Consider the following 19440-nt stretch of genomic DNA (forward strand, 5'->3'; position numbering starts at 1 on the left):
CCCACTGTGCCCCCCCACTCCCCTTGCCCCTGGTAACCACCAAACAGTTCTCTCTGTCCGTGTGTTGGTTTATCTTCCACATATGAGTGAAATCATGTGGTGTTTGTCTTTCTCTCTCTCGCTTTTTTTTTTTTTTTGTGAGGAAGATCAGCCCTGAGCTAACATCCGTGCCAATCCTCCTCTTTTTGCTGAGGAAGACTGGCCCTGAGCTAACATCTATTGCCAATCCTCCTCCTTTTTCTCCCCAAAGCCCCAGTAGATAGTTGTATGTCATAGTTGCACATCCTTCTGGTTGCTGTATGTGGGACGCCGCCTCAGCATGGCCGGAGAAGTGGGAGGGTGTCGGTGCTCGCCCGGGATCCGAACCCGGGCCACCAGTAACGGAACACGAGCACCTAACGGCTAAGCCACGGGGCTGGCCCTCTCTCTGGCTTATTTTGCTTAACATAATACCCTCCAGGTCCATCTATGTTGTTGCAAATGGGACAATTTTGTCTTTTTTTATGGCTGAGTAGTATTCCATTGTATATATATACCACATTTTCTTTATCTAATCATCAGTTGAGGGACACTGGAGTCGCTTCCACTTCTTGGCTAGAGTGAATAATGCTGCAATGAACACAGGGGTGCATAAGCCTCATTGGGTTGTTGATTTCAAGTTCTTTGAATAGATACCCAGAAGCGGGATAGCTGGATCATATGGTATTTTTATTTTTAATGTTTTGAGGAATCTCTATACCATTTTCCATAGAGGCTGCACCAGTTTGCATTCCCACCAGCTGTGTATGAGGGTTTCTGTTTCTGCACATCCTCTCCAACATTTGTTATTTTTTGTCTTGGTGATTGTAGCCATTCTAATGGGTGTAGAGTCATATCTCGGGGTAGTTTTGATTTGCATTTCCCTGATGATTAGTGATGTTGAACATCTTTTCATGTGCCTATTGGCCATCTGTATATCTTCCTTGGGAAAGTATCTGTTGATATCCTTTGCCCATTTTTTGATCAGGTTCTTTGCTTTTTTGTTGTTCAGCTGTATGAGTTCTTTACATATTATTGAGATTACATTTTTTTTAAGGGAAGCTATTTGGAATTTGGTTGTTAAATAGAGTCCTGGAGTCATATTGATGAAACTGAAGGAATCAGTTCAAACAGTTCATCCTAACTGCTCTCTAGACGTCAGATTCTTCTAGAGCTTAATGCTACGTTGTTGCCATGAACTTCGGGTGTCATGAGCAGCATACTTACTGTAATCTTCTTTTACTTCTTCTTACTGTAATATTCTTTTCTCTTATGTTTTTTCTAATACAGAAACCATTTTCTCCATTACAGTTTTAAGAAAATCAATATCCACTTCTAAGTAGCATAACATATTACTCTTTTCTTCATTTGTTTCTGACCTTCCTATATCTCACCAAACCCACAGACGCCCTTGCACACTGGCCCAAATGTCCATATCCCATGGAAGGACAGGCTACATAATTTTTGGAGCTTTGTGCAAAATGAAAATGCAGAGCTTTTTGTTTGAAAAAGCGGAAAAAGTGCTAAGGTATCAAAATAGAAAGGTTTTTTCTTTCTTCTATGGTCTCTTTGTCAATTTGTCATGATGTTTTTTATTTGCTATTTAATGTCATTTAAGTGAATAAAAATTAAAATATTTAAATTATTAGCATGACTTTTACCGTTCATCTTTGTGCAATGCCAGTTTTAAATGCAAATATCAGAGCATTTAACTCCTATGTGAAATCACTGAAATTATATAATTCATACTTCACGGCACAGCTTCTGAGAGTGCTTCCAGTTGGCCAGAAAAGGCATCAGAAGTCAGACTCTGGAAGGTGGGAAGGAGGAAGAGAGGGTTTGTCCAGCACGAAGGAAGCCAAGGGTATGCTCCTTCGGGCATGGAGACGCTTATCAGGTGAGTGTGGCCCCTCATAGGTGCTGGGGACCCCATCCCATGACTCAGAATGCACATGCATTTGCTCAGGCCTGAGGGCTGCCAGGTTCCTTCTCATGCAAGCTGCTGGACTGCTGCACCATGTTCCACCTGGGGGAGCACCCTGGGGAAGTGCAGTCAGACAGCTCTCCTTCCCACAGGCATGATACTCCAACCCACAGTGGATGAGCGACCCCCAAGGGTATTGCAAGCTCTGAGTTAGAAGCTCTAAGTACTTGGGTTAGGAGTGGGCTAAAGGCTCATCTCCACTGACTTGTGGCCTTTGGCTGGCTGCCAGCTGACGCACCACGGCACTGTCAGCCTCGGGCGGGCTGGCCTCCACCATGCTGTGCCCCAAGATTCCATGGGGCATGGGCACCCTTCCCCATTCCTGCCGGAACTTGCACCCCGGCCCCTGCCAAGGAGCTGGAGGGTGGAGGCAGTTGCTGGGCAGGAGTGGGGAGGGTGAGGCTGGGAACGCAGGGGGTGCCCACGAACCCATCCTTGGGAGTTGGAAGGAGAACCAGGTGTGAGCAGAGGCTCCAAGCCCCTGCACAAGCTCCATTGTCCCACTGGCCTCACTTACAAAATAAAAATTCAAAGACAGCATTATTAAGAATTTCCAGATGGTGACTGTAGAGCTTTAAACCCCAAGTGTTTACAACTGCACTGTTCTCATGACCATGAAGCTGGCCCTGCTCAGGGCCCTGCTTATGAGGCAGTTATTTGACCTATAAGAAGGTAGATGTAAACAAACAACACAGTTTTAAAATAAAATAATGAGAAAATAACTTTTTATTGTTTCTTCTCATGATTCATATATGAGCACTTAAAATGCCTATTTTATTTTCTTTAAGAAAATGAGAAACATCTCACTTATAAATATAAAAAATCCTAGAGGATATATAATTTTCCCCGCTTGAACCATATTCGAGCCTCTTGGTTAATAACGGTAATAATGGTAATATTAGCTGAACATGCCCTATGTGCCAGACATATGCTAGGCACTTTATATGAATTTACTTTATGTGAAATATCTCATCTAATCCCTCTAACATGGGGCAGATACAATTTTTAGCCCCAATTTAGAAATAAGGAACCTGATATAGGGAAGTCAACTTGTCTAAGACCCAGAAATGAAAAGAATGGTCTACCGTGATCAGAGCTTGTTACAATAATGTAGAATTATTTAATGAGAAAGCCTATGAAGCAGATATGTCGCATCTGGAGGTCAACTTGATAAATGTATAATCATGTCAGTGGAAGGTGAAAAAGCATTTGAGATGATTCAACACTTACTTCTTTTTCCAGAATCTTCCAAATCCAGGAAATAAAGGATATTTTCTTAACAAGATAAAATATGTGTCTCAAACCAACAGGAAAATATTATGCTTAATTTGAAACACTATAGATAATCCTATTAAAGCAGGAAATCAAAAGATTTCTGCTATCACTATTAGTATTTCACATTGTTCTGGAAGATATAATCAATGCAATAATACAGGAAATAAGAGCAATAAATATAGAAATGGCAAAGACACATTTACCATCATTTGCATATAATATGACTGTCCATCAGAAAACTCAAAAGAATCAAGAGAAAAAAATGTCAGAACTACTAAGAGTTCAGTTAAGTGGCTGAATAAATCAACTGCTTTTCTATATACCAACAATCACATAGAAAATCTAATGGGAAAAAATTCCCATTTTTTTTTTTTTTTTTGGGGTGAGGAAGATTGGGCTTGAGCTAACATCTGTCACCAATCTTCCTCTTTTTGCTTGAGGAAGATTGTCGCTCAGCTAACATCTGTGCCAGTCTTCCTCTATTTCGTATGCAGGATGCCACCACAGCACGGCTTGATGAGCGGTCCATCGGTCCACGCCCAGGATCCAAACCAGCAAACCCTAGGCCACTGAAGCAGAGAATGCTAACTTAACCACTTAGCCAATGGGCCGGCCTGAAAAATCCCCATTCTTAAAAGCAACAATAAGTATGTAGGATCTAGAAAAGACCTATGAGAAGTAGTATGACCTAGATAATGAAAGCCATAAATCTTGATAATAAATAACTGGAATAATTGTTCCAGGATGGGAGGAAAACATTATAAAGGTGTTTTGATGGCTAATTTTTTGTGTAATCTTGACTGGGCCATGGATTACCCAGATATTTGGTCAAACATGATCCTGGGTGTTTCTGTGAGGGTGTTTTCGGATGAGATTAACATTTAAATCAGTAGACTGAGTAAAGCAGACTGCCCTCTCTAATGTGGCTGAGCCTCATCCAATCAGTTGAAGGCCTGAATAGAACACAAAGGCTGACCCTCCCCCAAGCAAGAGAGAATTCCTCCTGCCTGACTGCTTTGAACTAAATCATTGGCTCTTGAGCCGCCAGCCTTTGGACTAGAACAAAACCATCAGCTCTCCTGGTTCTCAGGACTTCAGACTCAGATTGGAACTACATCATCGGCTCCCCTGGGTCTCTAGCTTGCTGAGTCACCCTGCAGATCCTGGGACTTGTCAGCCTCCATAATCTCGTGAGTTAACTCCTTATAATAAATCTCTTTATATGTACATCCTGTTGGTTCTGTCTCTGTGGAGAACCTTGACTAACAGGTGTCAGTTCTTTCCAAATTAATTTATAATTTTAAAGTAATTTCAATAAAAACTCTATTTGGAAGAGATATGATAAAACAATTTTAAAGTTCATCTGAAAGGATAAACAAGAAGAGTTAAGAAAATATTTGAAAAGAAGAGAAATCTAAGTGTAGCTATTGAGGAGGGAGATAGATTAGTCTTATGGAATATGAAAATATTACAAAGCTAAAATAATTAAAACAATGTCATTACAAGGATAGCCAGACAGTCCAACCGAAGAGAAGAATATCTTAAAACAGATTCAGGTATGTAAAAATATTTAAAATAATTTGCATTATATTGGGTGGCAAAAAGGAAGAATTATTCTGTAAATAGTACTGGATAAATTGGTTAGATATTTTCAGGGAAATCTAGGTCCTCATTTTTTTTAAATCATGTAACAAAATTAATCTCAGGTGTATTTTTTTTAGTTAATTGCAAAGAAAATATAAACCATAAAAATATAAAATATGTGACAGAATACTTGTGAAATTGATAGAGGAATTTATAAGCTTAAAAGCAATGGAGGAAATGGCAAATAACATCACATTCAAATACATAAAAATTAAAAGCTTTGAGATGTATATATTTAATACAGAAAGAGAACAAATGAATAGATTAAAGACCCCTAAGACCTCAATATGTGTGAAAAACGACATGAGGAGATAATCAACAAATGATAACAAAAATCTCAATGGTAAGCAAGCAAAATGTCAAAACAAAGGGATTCCTAGCTTCTGGTAATGTTGGAGTTGCTTGATTAGACTAATTCTCCCATAGAAAACAATTACACGGTGCTCTCTCCCCACATAGCCGGAATACGTGGGTTCAGGAATGAAGGGGTGGAAGTCAGAATGGCTCCTCTCTTTGTTACACCTAACACCCACTTGCCGAATATTTGCTTCTCATTCTGGCATCTTTGAGCTCTGCCAGTTTAGAGATGTTAGTCCTCAAGGGAAGCATGGTTCTACCAGGGGACATAACAGTGGTTCCATTTATTGGAGAAAGAGGAGATTGCCATCTGGCTACTTTGCACTCAATATGCCACTGAACCAATGGGCAGAAAGATGGATTACTCTTCTAGGTGGATGATTGATTCCTTTACCAAGAGGATACTGGGTTACCGCTACACATTAGGGGCAAGGAGGACTGTGTCTGTAACCCAGGAGATTCTCTGGGTTTCTTAGCATTCCACACCCAATAGGAAAGGTTAATGGAAAACTACAGCAACCAAAAAAAAGGCAGGGTGACTGACTAAGCCCTTCAGAAATGAGGGTTTGGATTACTCGACCAGGTAAAGATCAGCCGGGGTTCTGGCTGAAGTTTGGGGAAATAAATAATGGCTGGTGGAAGAAGGAAGCCATAGATAACAATTTGGGCCTGTGACCAATTACAGAAACAATGACTGTAGTTGCTTTTCATATTTTTGCTTCTTATAGGTATGTACTTATGGGTATACACTAACTATTTTCCTCTTCTCTCTCCTTTCCATTAAAAACATTTATATACAAGTTGTTGGAGGTTAATTTTACAACAGTGGAACTGTGATGGACTATGAGAGGTAACTAATAAGCCCCAGTGGTGTATACAGTGATCGTTGGGCTGTTCATCTCCTCATTCTGAGATGGTTAGATTTTCATCCTGTTAGATGAAAATATAGAGTTGTTTCACTGTTGTATGGCATTCGAGACTATGTAGAAGGTACATACAGAAGATGAGTTGTGAAAGGGGTGGATCACGCTCTTTATCAATTTATTTCCTTTCAGCCCCAAATTCACCCTTTTTGCTAATCTGTAGCAATAAAGCTGGATTTTGTAAATATTTCTCCTTTGCTAGCCAGACTGGTGTTGAATCTTGTCAGTAGAGGGTTCTGGAAGGACATTGGAGGAGGAAGGGATTTCCTCTTCCTGGTTCTGGTATAGCTTACTCTCTAGGCTCTGATAGAGTGCACTTTTTCCCCACTTGATCCCTGCGTGGTCTCTCCGGGGTTCGGTTTCTGCAGGGTGCAGCTTTCTCCAGCATTTAGTGACAGGCTGCTTTCTGCGGTGCTCAACTCAGGCAGCAGTGGTGTAGCAACGATCCCAGATAGCATGGGACTGTGCCCCAACTCACATCACTGCTCCCACATCCTCTCTTCAGCCCTAGAATCCCAGAGCCATCCTGCACCTATGCCGGGCTCCTGCAGCTCCCCCTGGCACCTAGTGAGTCCTGAGGCTCACTGAGGATTCTGATGACGATCGAGAACGCCACTTCTATGTGAATGGCCTCCCCCCGCACCCGAGACTTCCAGAAAGTCCCACTTACGAGGCACCTCAGTGACTTCACCATCCAGTGAGCCAAAGCTGTGCCCTTTCCAGAGTCTGGATCTCAGCCTTAGTAGGAAAGGACTCTGCCTTGGGAGCTCCATCTCTGCCCTGGTGGTAGTGGCTGCGCCTGATATCTGCTACTCTTGTATTCGTTAGAATTCCCTTTAACTCTCACTAGCCAATTCCCCATTATTTCAATAATTCTTTGTGTTAATAAATTTCCCTGTTTAAATCATTGTGTTGTTTTTGCCTCCTGACTGGACCTGAACTAACACATCTGGTAATACTCTTTGCCTTGACATCTATTTTGTCTGATATTAATATAACCACTCTAGTTTCTTATCATTAGTGTTTGCATGGTATTCTTTTTTCTATCATTTTACATGATATAAAAAAGCCTGCCTAGGTCTTTATATCTAAAATACATCTTTTCTAGACAGCAAATGATCTTCACAAAAAAATTCAGTCTGATAATATCTTTTAATTGAAATATTTAGTGAACTTACATTTAATGTAATTACTAATTGGCTGGATTTATGTAACCATTTTGCTATCTTTTCTATTTTTCATCCTTGTTTTCTTTTTTGTTTCCCCCTTTCCTGCCTTACTTTGAGTTAGCCAATATTTGTTTTTATCATTGCATTTTATTTCATTTATGGTTCTATGGGTTAAAATATGCATTAATTGAATGAATATTATACCATTGCACCTATAATGTAAGAATCTTACAACAGTATACTTCCATTTACCACTTTCTGCCCTTTATGATATTATCAAATATGATAAACTCCACACTCCATTGTTATTATTTTTGCTTTAAGTAGTCAATTGCCTTTTTATACATTTAGGAAAAAAAATTTTATACTTACTAAAAATTTATCATTTATGGCAACCTTCATTATTTTGAATAGATCAAAGTTTCAGGCTGGTTTCATTGCCCATCAGCCTGAAGAATTTCTTTTAACTTTTCTTGTAGTGCAGGTCTGCTGGTTGCATGCTCTCTGATAATCTTTATCTTAAGGTGTCTTTATTTCACTATTTTTATTTTATTTTTTATTTTATTATTATTTTTTTGGTGAGGAAATTGGCCCTGAGCTAACATCTGTCACCAATCTTCCTCTATTCTGCATATGGGACGCTGCCACAGCATGGCTTGATGAACGGTGTGTAGGTCCACACCTGGGATCTGAACCCTCGAACCCCAAGCCGCTGAAGCGGAGCACGTGAACTTAACCACTACGCCACCAGGCCAGCGCCCACTGTTATTTTTAAAGGTTATTTTGCTGAATATAGTATTCTAGGTTGACATTTCCCTTCTCCTTTCTGTGCTTTAAAGATATTATACTACTATCCTTTGTCCTCCATTGTTACTGATGAGAAGTTAGCACTTAATGCTTATCACTAACCCTGTGTATAACATATCTTTGGTCTCTGGATGCTTTCAAGAGTAGAAAATATATATATTTTTTGTCTTTTCAGCAATTTGGCTAGGATATGACCAAGTATAGGTTTCTTCATTTGGGGTTTGTTGAACTTCTTGAAACTCGAGTTTATATATTTCTTCAAATTTGGAAAAATTTTGGCCATTATCTATTTAAATATTTTTCCGGCCCCCACCCCCATCCCTGCCCGTCGTCTTCTCCTTCTGGATCTACAATTACACTTATGGTAGACTGTTTTATGTGGTCACTGAGGCACCTTTTTTTTCCCCTCAGTAATTTTTCTTCTTTGCATATCAGTTTGGATAGTTTGTATTTCTTTGCCTTCAAGTTTACTGACCCTTTTTTTTGTGTGTGTGAGGAGATCAGCCCTGTGCTAACATCTGCCAATCCTCCTCTTTTTTTGCTGAGGAAGACTGGCCCTGGGCTAACATCCATGCCCATCTTCCTCCACTTTATATGGGACGCTGCCACAGCATGGCTTGACAAGCGGTGCATCGGCGTGCGCCCAGGATCTGAACCAGCAAACCCTGGGCCGCCGCAGCAGAGTGCACGCACTTAACCACTTGCGCCACCAGGCCGGCCCCCTACTGATCCCTTCTTATTCTGTCTCTAAACTTCTATGAAGTCCATATAATGAATTTTTATTTTAAATATTGTATTTTCCAATCATAGAATTTCCATTTGGTTATTTTTTATAGTTTTAATTTTGTTGTATATAAGTCCCATTTCTTCTCTCATTATGTCCATCTTTTCTTTTAAACCTATTTATAAGAGTTCTTAAAGTATTTATCTGCTAAAAGTCGAACCTCTGGACCACCAATGGTTTGTTTCTATGGTCTGCTTTTTCCCCTGGTTAAGGGTCACATTTTCCTGTTTAGCATATATAATACTTATAGTGGATATGACATTATTGAAAATATGGATTTTGTTGTCTTCCTTTAAAGAGTACTGAATTTTGTTTCGGCAGATAGTTACTATACTGGCAGATCAGCTTGATCCTATCAAGGATCAGTTAAGGTTTTATTAGGGTGGGTCTCGAGTTGCCCCTACTCTAGAGTAGCCTTACTCCTAAGGCATGTCCTTAATTTAATTCTTGGGTTGTTTGGTGAGGCCTTTACACTCTGGCTGATTTGAACTCCACTGTCTCCCAGCACTGTGTGAACTCCAGTAGCTGTTTTCTGCCATGCCTCGTGGAGTCTTGCCCAGCTTATGTGAAGCTTTGTATTCAGCCAAAGACTGAAGAGTACCCCATGCAGATTTCTGATGCTCCTTCTTTGCACAGCTCCCTCCTCTCTGATTCTCTGTCTCACAAATTCCAGCTACATGAGCCATTCTTAACTCTGGTCTCATTTCTTCCATCCCCTGAACTTGTTTTCTGTTTAGGCTTCACTTTCCTCTGCTGCAGTTTGGAAAGTGCTCCCAGGCAGAAAGCCAGAGAGAATGTAGAGGTCACCGCATGAATTTCCTTTCTCTCGAGGATCAAAACCCTGATGTGTTTGCTGTACAATGTTGTAGTTGTTTATGATGGAAGGATAAGTCAAATTTTATCAGTTAGTCATGGTTGGACCCAAAACTCTCCATTGAGGCTTGGATTTGAGCAATTAAATTTTTTATTTCTGGAAATTCTAACTGGTAAGTGTTAATCCCTACAGTTTTTTTTTAAACTTATTTTTGTAATTTCATAGTTTGTTTCATACACAGCTCTTTGCATTCTGTATTCAGTTCACACATCTTCATTCTTTGGAGTCTAAATTTATTGTCCCTGCTGATTCTCACTCGGAGTGGCTGGCCCTCTCTGGACTAGGTTGTCTTTAAGAGGTTATACTTGATTGTAATCTATGAGAATCCTGTGGGATGGTTTCTTCTGCTTCAGCCAGTCATGTGTGTGTGTCTGTGTGTGTGTGTGTACAGTTGTCTCAGGACCCTTCAGGACCTCCTTGAAGGATTTAGCTCAGAGCAGGGGCCCTTGGATTCAGGTTCTCCTCCTCAGTCTGTTTCAAGGCTCAATATACTCACATACTGTCAGTTTAGAAGGCTGACCTCAGGGAGATCCTCCCCCTCCACAAAGCCTGCAGGCTCCCTATCATTCTAGTTCCAAGCACCTGTGAACCCTGTTGTTCTGGCCTGAGATCCCCACCTATGTGCCTGGTTATTTCCAGCAAGTCCAATTCAGGCTCTAAGCTACCTACCTTTTAGACTTTACCACTGGCTACTTGGGGCTCAGACCTTGGATTTTTAAAAATTTATTTTTACCTTTTTTTTTTTTTTTTTTTAATTTTGAAGGGAGAAAGCCCTGGAGACTTGAAATGCTTCAGTGTATGCTGTATTTGGGGATCTAGCTATTGTGGAGAAGTTAACTTCTGAGCTTCTAAAACCTCAAGTATCAGGGAGCAAAAACATATGTATTAATTTTACAATTAGAAATATAACAGAAAAAGGCAACAAATATGTCTATCTGAATTACTAATGTACATATTTATGTGGTAATTAATCACTATGAGAAGTTCAGTTATAAGTATAATCTATTTAGCATTTTTGTATTGCTTAGTTTATTTCTCAAGTCCAAATACTAGCTAAAGGATACTTTCCATTGACTGAATCTTTGTAAATTTTAGAAAAACATATTAAGCTGACAAATGTAGGCTGACATTTGGCCATGCTTTAACAGGCTCAACACCAAGCAAACCCTATTCCTTCATTTGTTCATTTTGCAATAAGTCTTGACATCACCTTCTCCTCTTTCTTAAATTTGCTTACTTAGCAGGGCACAATGCAGTTTTGATGTGCAATCTGATTTCAAAAGAATCTTTGAAACAGCTAATCTTCTGTACACTCATTGTAATGAAATATTACAGCACAAATGGTATATGAGATACTCATTTTCTTGAGAACCTCTTAGGACCAAAGAGCAATGACATAAAAAAGTATAGATTTTCAGAGTGTTTTTTTGTAGATTTTTCACCTTGAACTTTTAACTCTTATAGCACCTAGAGCTTACAAAGAGTAAAGCATTATATATCTTAGACTGAAAATATCTTTATTGTCTTTCATTCTGTCCTAAACTCTCATTTTACCTACGGTTAAAATCTGCTAGTAGTCAAATCCGCTTACCTTCAAGCTGCTTGCTTCATCCTTGAATATATGCAATAGGAAATGTGATACTGAATTAGACTAATAATCAAGTTCAATTCTTTGTCTCTTATGGTAAACATCACCAAAATATATTTTGTAAGAAAGTATGGCTGCCATCTTTAACTTTTTTAAGCCAGTAAGTGATTTCCACTGACATTCCTTTATCAATTGATACCTTTCCCATCCCTACCATCCAAGCTTAAACCATGTGATAGTTCCATAAATTCACAATCACCATTATACTTTTCTTTTTGTTTTTGAGGAAGATTTGCCCTGAGCTAACATCTGTGCCAATCTTCCTCTATTTTGTACGTGGGTCGCTGCCACAGCATGGGTGCCATTGAGTGGTGTAGGTCCGCACCCGGGTTCTGAACCCAGGCCGCCAAAACACAGTGTGCTGAACTTAACCACTAGGCCACAGGCCCAGCCCCACTTTTACTTTTCTTAAAACTATCTCTATCCAGTTCAAGAAGAAGTTAACCTAACTCTAGATTTGATGAATAGAGCTTCCAATTTGTTTTAAAATATGAACACAGAGCAAAAGAGTACCAAATAGTTGAGAAAAACCTCTAATATGAGACACCAAAAACACAAACAGAAAAAAGGCATGAGGCAATGAAGGGAGCAGAAGAAAACTTCAAAGAAACTTAAATAATCAGAGAATAAAAGCTACTGAGCACACAAAACAAGGAGACAATAAAAAGGTAAATTCAGGGAAAAATTTAAAAAATATAATGGAATAAATAAAAAACTCAAGAGAATAGACAGAAGGTAAGAAGGTTCTCAAGAAATCTTGTAAAAAGGTACAATAAAAAGACAAAGAGAGAACAGTAAGAAAGAAGAAAAGAAAAATTACAGGCTGAGTATAGGAGATGCAACATCTGAATAACAGAAGTCCCAGAAAAACTGGACGGAGAACACAAGAGGGGGAGGAAGTTCTCAAAGAAATACAGATGGTCCCCAACTTATGAAGGTTTGACTTACGATTTTTCAACTTTACGATGGTGTGAGAGCAACACGGATTCAGTAGAAACCGTACTTTGAATTTTGATCTTTTCCCAGGCTAATACGCGGTGCTACTCTCTCTCATGATGCTGGGCAGCGGTGGCGAACCATAGCTCCCAGTCAGTCACACAATCACAAGGGTAAACAACTGATACTCTACAGCGTGTGGGTTGTCAGCATTTGGACGAGTACCCATACAACAATTCTGTTTTTCACTTTCAGTATAGTATTCAATAAATTACATGAGATATTCAACACTTTATTATTAATAAAGTAGGCTTTGTGTTAGATGATTTTGCCCAACTGTAGGCTAATGTAAGTGTTCTGAGCACGTTTAAGGTAGGCTAGGCTAAGCTATGATGTTCAGTAGGTTAGGTGCATTAAATGTATTTTTGACCTACGGCATTTTCAACTTATGATGGGTTTTTCGGGACGTAATCCCACTGTAAGTTGAGGAACATCTGTAATTACTTTCTTTTTTCTTTCAGAACTGAATGCTGTAAGTTTTTAGATTGAAAGAAGTATTGAGTGCCCAGGACAATCAATGAGTAAAAGACCTTTGCCAAGTTATAGCGGTGTGAAATTTTAGAACAATAGGGACAAAAAGAAGATTCTATTAACTTCCAGAGAGAGAAAAACCAGGTCAGGAATCAGAATGGCATGTGATTTCTTGAGAACAATATTGAAAGCTGGAAAACAATGGGGCAATGCTTTCAAAGTTCTGAGGGACTTACCCCTGGCAAACTGTTACTCAAGCATGAGGGGAGAATAAAGGCATTTTTAGGCATATAAGATCTCAAATATTTATTTACCATGCAGCCTTTCACAGGAAATATGGAAGATTGTGCTCCACTCCAAAAAATGAAATGATAAGAAAGAGGAAGACCTGGGAGATGGAGAGGATAAAACAGAATCTTCAAGAGGTGGAGAAGGGAGATCCTGGAATGATAGTTCTGCACTGGGACCAGAGAACAGCCATTCTAGATGGGACAGTAAGATGGAGAGCTCCAGGAGGCATTTCTAAAATGATAATAAAAGTTTACATATTACTTGATGTGTTAGAATGTATTAACAATACATGTTTAGTTCTGGAGATAAGTCTGTGGATGAATTAATGATTGGTAAATGAGAAGTACACAAAAAATTAAGCAAACTGAAAAGGAGAAAATTACTAACTCTAGAGAAAGTAAGAAGATATATAAGGAAGGAAATATAATAATTGATGATGATGTAATAATTGATTTAACTAAAATTATGCTCTAATTATACTGAAAGGATAGAGAAGGGGAAATGTGTGTGTGTGTGTGTCTTGGATGGGGTTGTGTAAGAGAGCCAAATCCTCATCTGCCATTGTAGGAAGTGAACTGTTAATAATCTACAAATTAAATCAGTCAAGAAATATTGGTATTAGCATATTATCTTGAAATATGAAGGCAGATACCAAAAGAAACTGCTAAAAGATTTGAAAGATTGCCTCTGAGGAACAGACATGAAGGAAGAGGGATGCTGTTTTTCATTTTAACCCTTTAGATCTCTTTGATTTTTAACAATACGTACACATAACTTTGATAAAGATACATTAAAATATAATTCTATGCAATGAAAGTGTGTTTTGAACACAGTGGCATGTCATACACTCTTTGTACCTTGCTATGCTCCCATAAAAATATCTTGCAGATCATCTTATACCAGCATGATAAATGGACTTCATTCTTTTTCATAGTTACATACTATTTCATTGTATAAGTATATTTGTTGACATGCAAATTTATAAATATATGTTTTGGAATACTACAATCCCAGTAGTAAAATTCTAGGTCAAAACTTTGAGATATTTCTATATGGCCCTCCAAAGATGTTGGACTCAAATTTACAGCCTCACCAGCAATTACTCCACACACTTACCAACACTATATACAACAAACCATTCTATCTTTTCAATCTGGTATGTGAAAGGATGCATTGTCATTACTGATTTAACTTGCATTTCTTTATGTTTATTTTTCTAAAAACTGTCTACTCAATCCCAATTTTTAAAATCTATCCTTATTCAGATCCCTTCTCCATTCTCTTCTTATTTTCTCTGTTCTACTTCTCATACACTGGTCCTTCTCTTTCTTTACAACATTGGACAAAATTTATCTTTTCCAGAAAACTTTTATAATAATGTTTTTACTTCCTCTGAGCATTGTATATTTATATGCATATAGTCACAATTATAGTTATATTCCTCAGTTTTTAAGATGTGTGCCTAAAATACTGATTGTGTTATAAAAAGAATTATAAAGATATAAAGATGTAAAGAGAATTATATCTTTGCACTGATTTTCATTATCCAATATTTCACAGAATTTAAGATGTGATTGATTACAAGATGCACCATTATTTTATGAGCTACTAAGAAAGTAAAAATGCTGCCAATTAAAAGAAAAAACCACAATGCTTTCTTATCATTTAAAATTTTTATTTGTACTTATTGAATATACACAATTCATATTTTTACATCTTTTGGAAGTAAAAGCACTATAAAATGTTAATTTATTGTATGGCTATAAAAAGTAGGATAATTAATGTATTTTGAAAACTGGTAAATTTCTAGAAGTTGTCTTAGTAAGATGATATCTACAAAATACCAACATTAGTAAAACAGGGGCTGCTGGGTTTAATTACCTTAAGCCATTTAAACTATCAGTTCTGTAAAGCATAACTGATACTCCATTAAGTCACATGTAAATTTTGTGAAAGCTTTCCAGTACAATGACCATAATTCTATAATGTATGAATTCCTACTATACCCTTTGAGAGGCTTTATGGCTCTGTGATTTATTTAGTGTTGATGAGATTAATTTCATGGGCATGTATTGCTATAGCAGAGGGTATAAGATCAATGGAGGTTTGGTAACCAACAAAGTTTTCCAAAGTTTGGAGATGACATTTTTTGGAAAGACATTAGTTCACAGATATATAAAAAAGCAAAGTACTAAGTTTCTTGATTCAAGAGCAGGTATATTTATTTTAAGATAATATAAGAATGTAAGACAGTTTGCTTTACAATTATATTTTATAATAAGAACAATAAACTGGAACTTAAGTTAAATGAATTTCTTAATATGATTCTGAGAAGTACCATAAACCTTTTCTCATGTAGACTTTCTGTAAAGAGTATTATACTAAAACTTTATGTATAGCTTTCTCTTTCCAAAGAATAATTTGCAGATGGAAATACTGAGAACAGCATAGACATATTTAGTACATTACTATTTTCAACGCATTTAAAATTTTTTAATTGATGTAAACAACAATCCAATGAGATATTTTTACCTCCATTTTATAGATGATCAAGTTCAAGAGTGATAATATAAGGAATCACTGTAATTTACTACTCTTTTCCATTTTAATTGATTAGAATATTTTATTTATTCCCATTTTAATGTTATACTGCAGTCTTATAAACAGATGAATATCCATTCACTCTGATAAGTAATAAAGATTGCATATGTAGTATTCCTTGGGGAAATGACAGAATTATAAAGAATTTTAATGAGCTAATTCAGTTTTTAATCTATATTTATAGGACTGTTCTAAATAGCAATTTTTCCAAGTATGCAAGATAATATAACTTATAGTCAAAGATAAAAGTAAATTATATTTTTTCAATTATTTTAAACTAGACCTGGGGCATGTGAAATGAAGCATTTATTTAGTCAATCAATTGAATCAACTTTCAAAGCAGATGAAACTAAATTATTATACTATATGGAATCCTCAAACTTATGAATCATATATTTCTATATCAATGTAATAAATACTATAAGATAAAGAATGTAAAAAGTCTAACAAATACATAGTCAACGCTAATAATATTTTCTTGGAAATAACATTACTTTTATAAATAGGGTGATGCAGAACTATCAATTTCACATTTAATAACTTATAAAAACAAAGTCAGTATTTCCTATTTTCATAGGCAAAAGCAAGGTAATAGTTGGAGTGTGTGCAATTTATATTAAATACATCTTAGAAAAGAAGATAAACCAACTTATCTTCCACATACAATATATAAACATATTAATTAAATTCCTTGTTCTATTTTTTATTGTACTCTTTTATAAACTATACTTTTTAACTGAATAGATTTCCATTAAGTACTATTGAATTATTTTCTCCATGTGAAAATCTAATTTTTTTGATAGAAAGTTTTTCTTTTCTCTTTTAAGATATTATTTTGAAATAATGAATTATACTTAAATTAGTCATTATTACTGGTTGTGCGGTATCACTTTTGCATGTGGTCCTTTTACAAGAAACAAAATATTAAAATATTAACTTCTACCTAATATATACATCAGTCTCCTAAACCGTTTTATATTACTCTTTTATAGTACTCATTTTGACACTACAGACATATACTAACAATATGCAATAAGTTACCAAGCTGTAAGATACTATTTTTAGTAGTGTTATTAACATCTGCCACCTGCAATTAGGAGCAGCTTCACTTTTAAGACGATCATGACAATGACAGCGACTACAGCTACAACTACCACTGTTTCTACCATCGATGTATGACTTTTTTTGAGGAAAAAATCTACATTTTAAATTTCTTTACTGTATACATAAAAGAATAACAGACATTCTGTTGACCTTGGTAAATAAACAAAAACTTTTAAAAAACTTTATATGATTGAAACAATATACGTTAAGTACTTTTAAAAGTTAAAAGTACAATGTAAACCGTCAAATTATACAGTAGCTTGATTTCTATTTGTTTTCCAAAATTACTTCTACGTAATTAAAAACCTGGTAAATAATGAGGACTTTTTAACAATTCTAAGGGCCCTAAGATAAATCTCAAGGAATATTCATTTTCTGAAAATAAGTTCATAGTCCAAAATCAAAGAAAATATGTTGTTCATTTTTAAGTGAACTAGATTCCATGAGTCATACATTATTTTGAAATGAGGTAAATTTCTAATAAATTAAAAAAAATATTTAAAATACATTCTGACATAGTCATTGGAAGTATCTATATACTTCTGAAGGGAATGAAAAAGTGCAGAGAGTTCAGTAAATCAAGGCAAAAGCTCAACTTGATAGCACATAACATTTCTAGTTAGTGAAGATACACTTAATTGTTTTATGTTCAAGAATTCAGTTCAAGAAAAAATTATAATTAGCGTTTCACCTTTTCCTTCATTTCTACATGTTCTGATCTCAGACCTCCTTCCACTCTGAAAATTTTGCTTCTTGCATTTGTCACGTGGATAATCATCCTTTAAACTTTGCTTTAGAAGTACCTAATTAAAAAAAATATATATATATAAACAATATTTATTTAGGATGAAATTCAGAGGTGATGGCATTAATCAAATATTATTATGAAAATGAGACAGTGAGGTACATAATAAAAACACCCAACAGAAAATATAAGATTCAAAGACTTAATCATAAAACATTTTCTTTAATTTAAAAATTCAGTGTTTTGTTTAGTAACTTGTCTAATCCTCAGTCTTATGAAGGTCTAGAATAAATGTAGTCATTTTTATCTATGGTTCTATGTACTACTACATAGACGCAACAGTGCCAATGTGACACTATTACAGTTGGTTGGGAACACTACCCATATGGACATATAAATGGTACAGTCCTACTTTTTTTTAACGTTTACTTTCTTATAGGACAATATAAAGTTCCTAAGAATAGACATTAGGAAGACCTGACTTCTTTTGTTAGCTCAATCACAGCAGTTACCACCTTAGATAAATAATAAACCTACTTGCCACTAAGCATTTTAGAACAGCATTTCCCAAAATGGGTTCCAAAAAACATTAGGTCTCAAAGCTACTTTGCAAAATACTGAATACTATAGTTTTCTTTTAAAGAGACAAGTGAATAGTGGCATATTAAGATGTGATCGATTCTAAGGGAAAAGGAACCTATTTAACCATGTTTATTATATTTCTCAAACTTATTTGACTAAGCAGTTTTCTTTTTTTTAAAAAAAAAGTATAATATGCATTGATATCCTATGGAACCACTTTGGGTAACACTGCCATAGACAAATATAAATGATTCAAGCTTGAGAAAAACAGCAAGAAATATATATTTGCAAGCATGTATAAATGAACAAAACCTTCACTGTAGAGACCTAACTAATCAGAACCCACAACTGACCAAAATTTTATAGCTACAGTTGACTTTTAAAAGAAAAAAGGAAAAAGAAACCATTTTGGAGTTCTGCAACTAGTTTGAGATATTTCTTTGGGTTGATACAAACTGAATGAATCTCCTGTATCTTCTGCATTCTATGGTGATGGTGTTTAGTAAATAATAAATATGTTGGCTCTGCCATCAGACAGAAGGAGGCTCAGATCCTGGTTTGCCACTTACTAGCAAGTTATCTTGGGCAAATGACTCACTAAGCCTCTATTTCCTCTGCTGTTAAATGGGACATCTAGTTGTGAGGATTAAATGAGATACTATATGGGGGAAGAACACCTACTATAGTGCCAGCCACCTAAAGTAACTCTAAAAAAATTAGCTGCTATTATTGTAGTAGATGTTTCAAATCATGATCCTAAAAATCAGTAACAATTCTCCTTAGATGCTAATGACCCTAGATTATAAAAATCCAGTTTGGATTCATTATATTGTATCTGCTCACATATAAAACTGCAGGTTAAACAGAAAATTTTTCAATGAAGACACTCCAAAAGAATTCCAGTCAGATGACCATTTATTTCAGTTCACTTTTAGATCACAACTTAATAGTGGCAAACTAATGCTTTGTTATAATGACTAATTCTTAAATTGAATTACTACTGGTCTAAAATGAAATCATTAAAAGATTAGTTCTTACACTGAATTAGTGGTCTAAAAATTAAAAATAAATTACAATTCTATTTCATTCAGCTATTTCCTAAATGTTGTAATAGAAAAATAAATTATGACCCTTCCTTTATTGTTACTGAACAAATTTAGACAGAGA

General features: G+C 36.2%; 1 protein-coding gene across 4 annotated transcripts in view; it reads right to left on the reverse strand.

Moving 5' to 3' along the window:
• MICU3 (mitochondrial calcium uptake family member 3) overlaps positions 1-19440 on the reverse strand; it is a 156233-nt gene that overhangs the window by 34072 nt on the left and 102721 nt on the right. For 3 of the 4 annotated variants that reach the window (XM_058525087.1, XM_058525086.1, XM_058525085.1), the window contains one exon: positions 15448-17749. The gene's annotated coding sequence lies outside the window, so the exon portion shown is untranslated. Of the gene's footprint in view, positions 1-15447; positions 17750-19440 lie in introns of those variants that run through there. The other variant, XR_009216026.1, reaches the window with a different exon arrangement.

The sequence above is a fragment of the Diceros bicornis genome, chromosome 29, assembly GCF_020826845.1.
Source record: "Diceros bicornis minor isolate mBicDic1 chromosome 29, mDicBic1.mat.cur, whole genome shotgun sequence".
In the NCBI taxonomy this organism is placed as follows: Eukaryota; Metazoa; Chordata; class Mammalia; order Perissodactyla; family Rhinocerotidae; genus Diceros; species Diceros bicornis.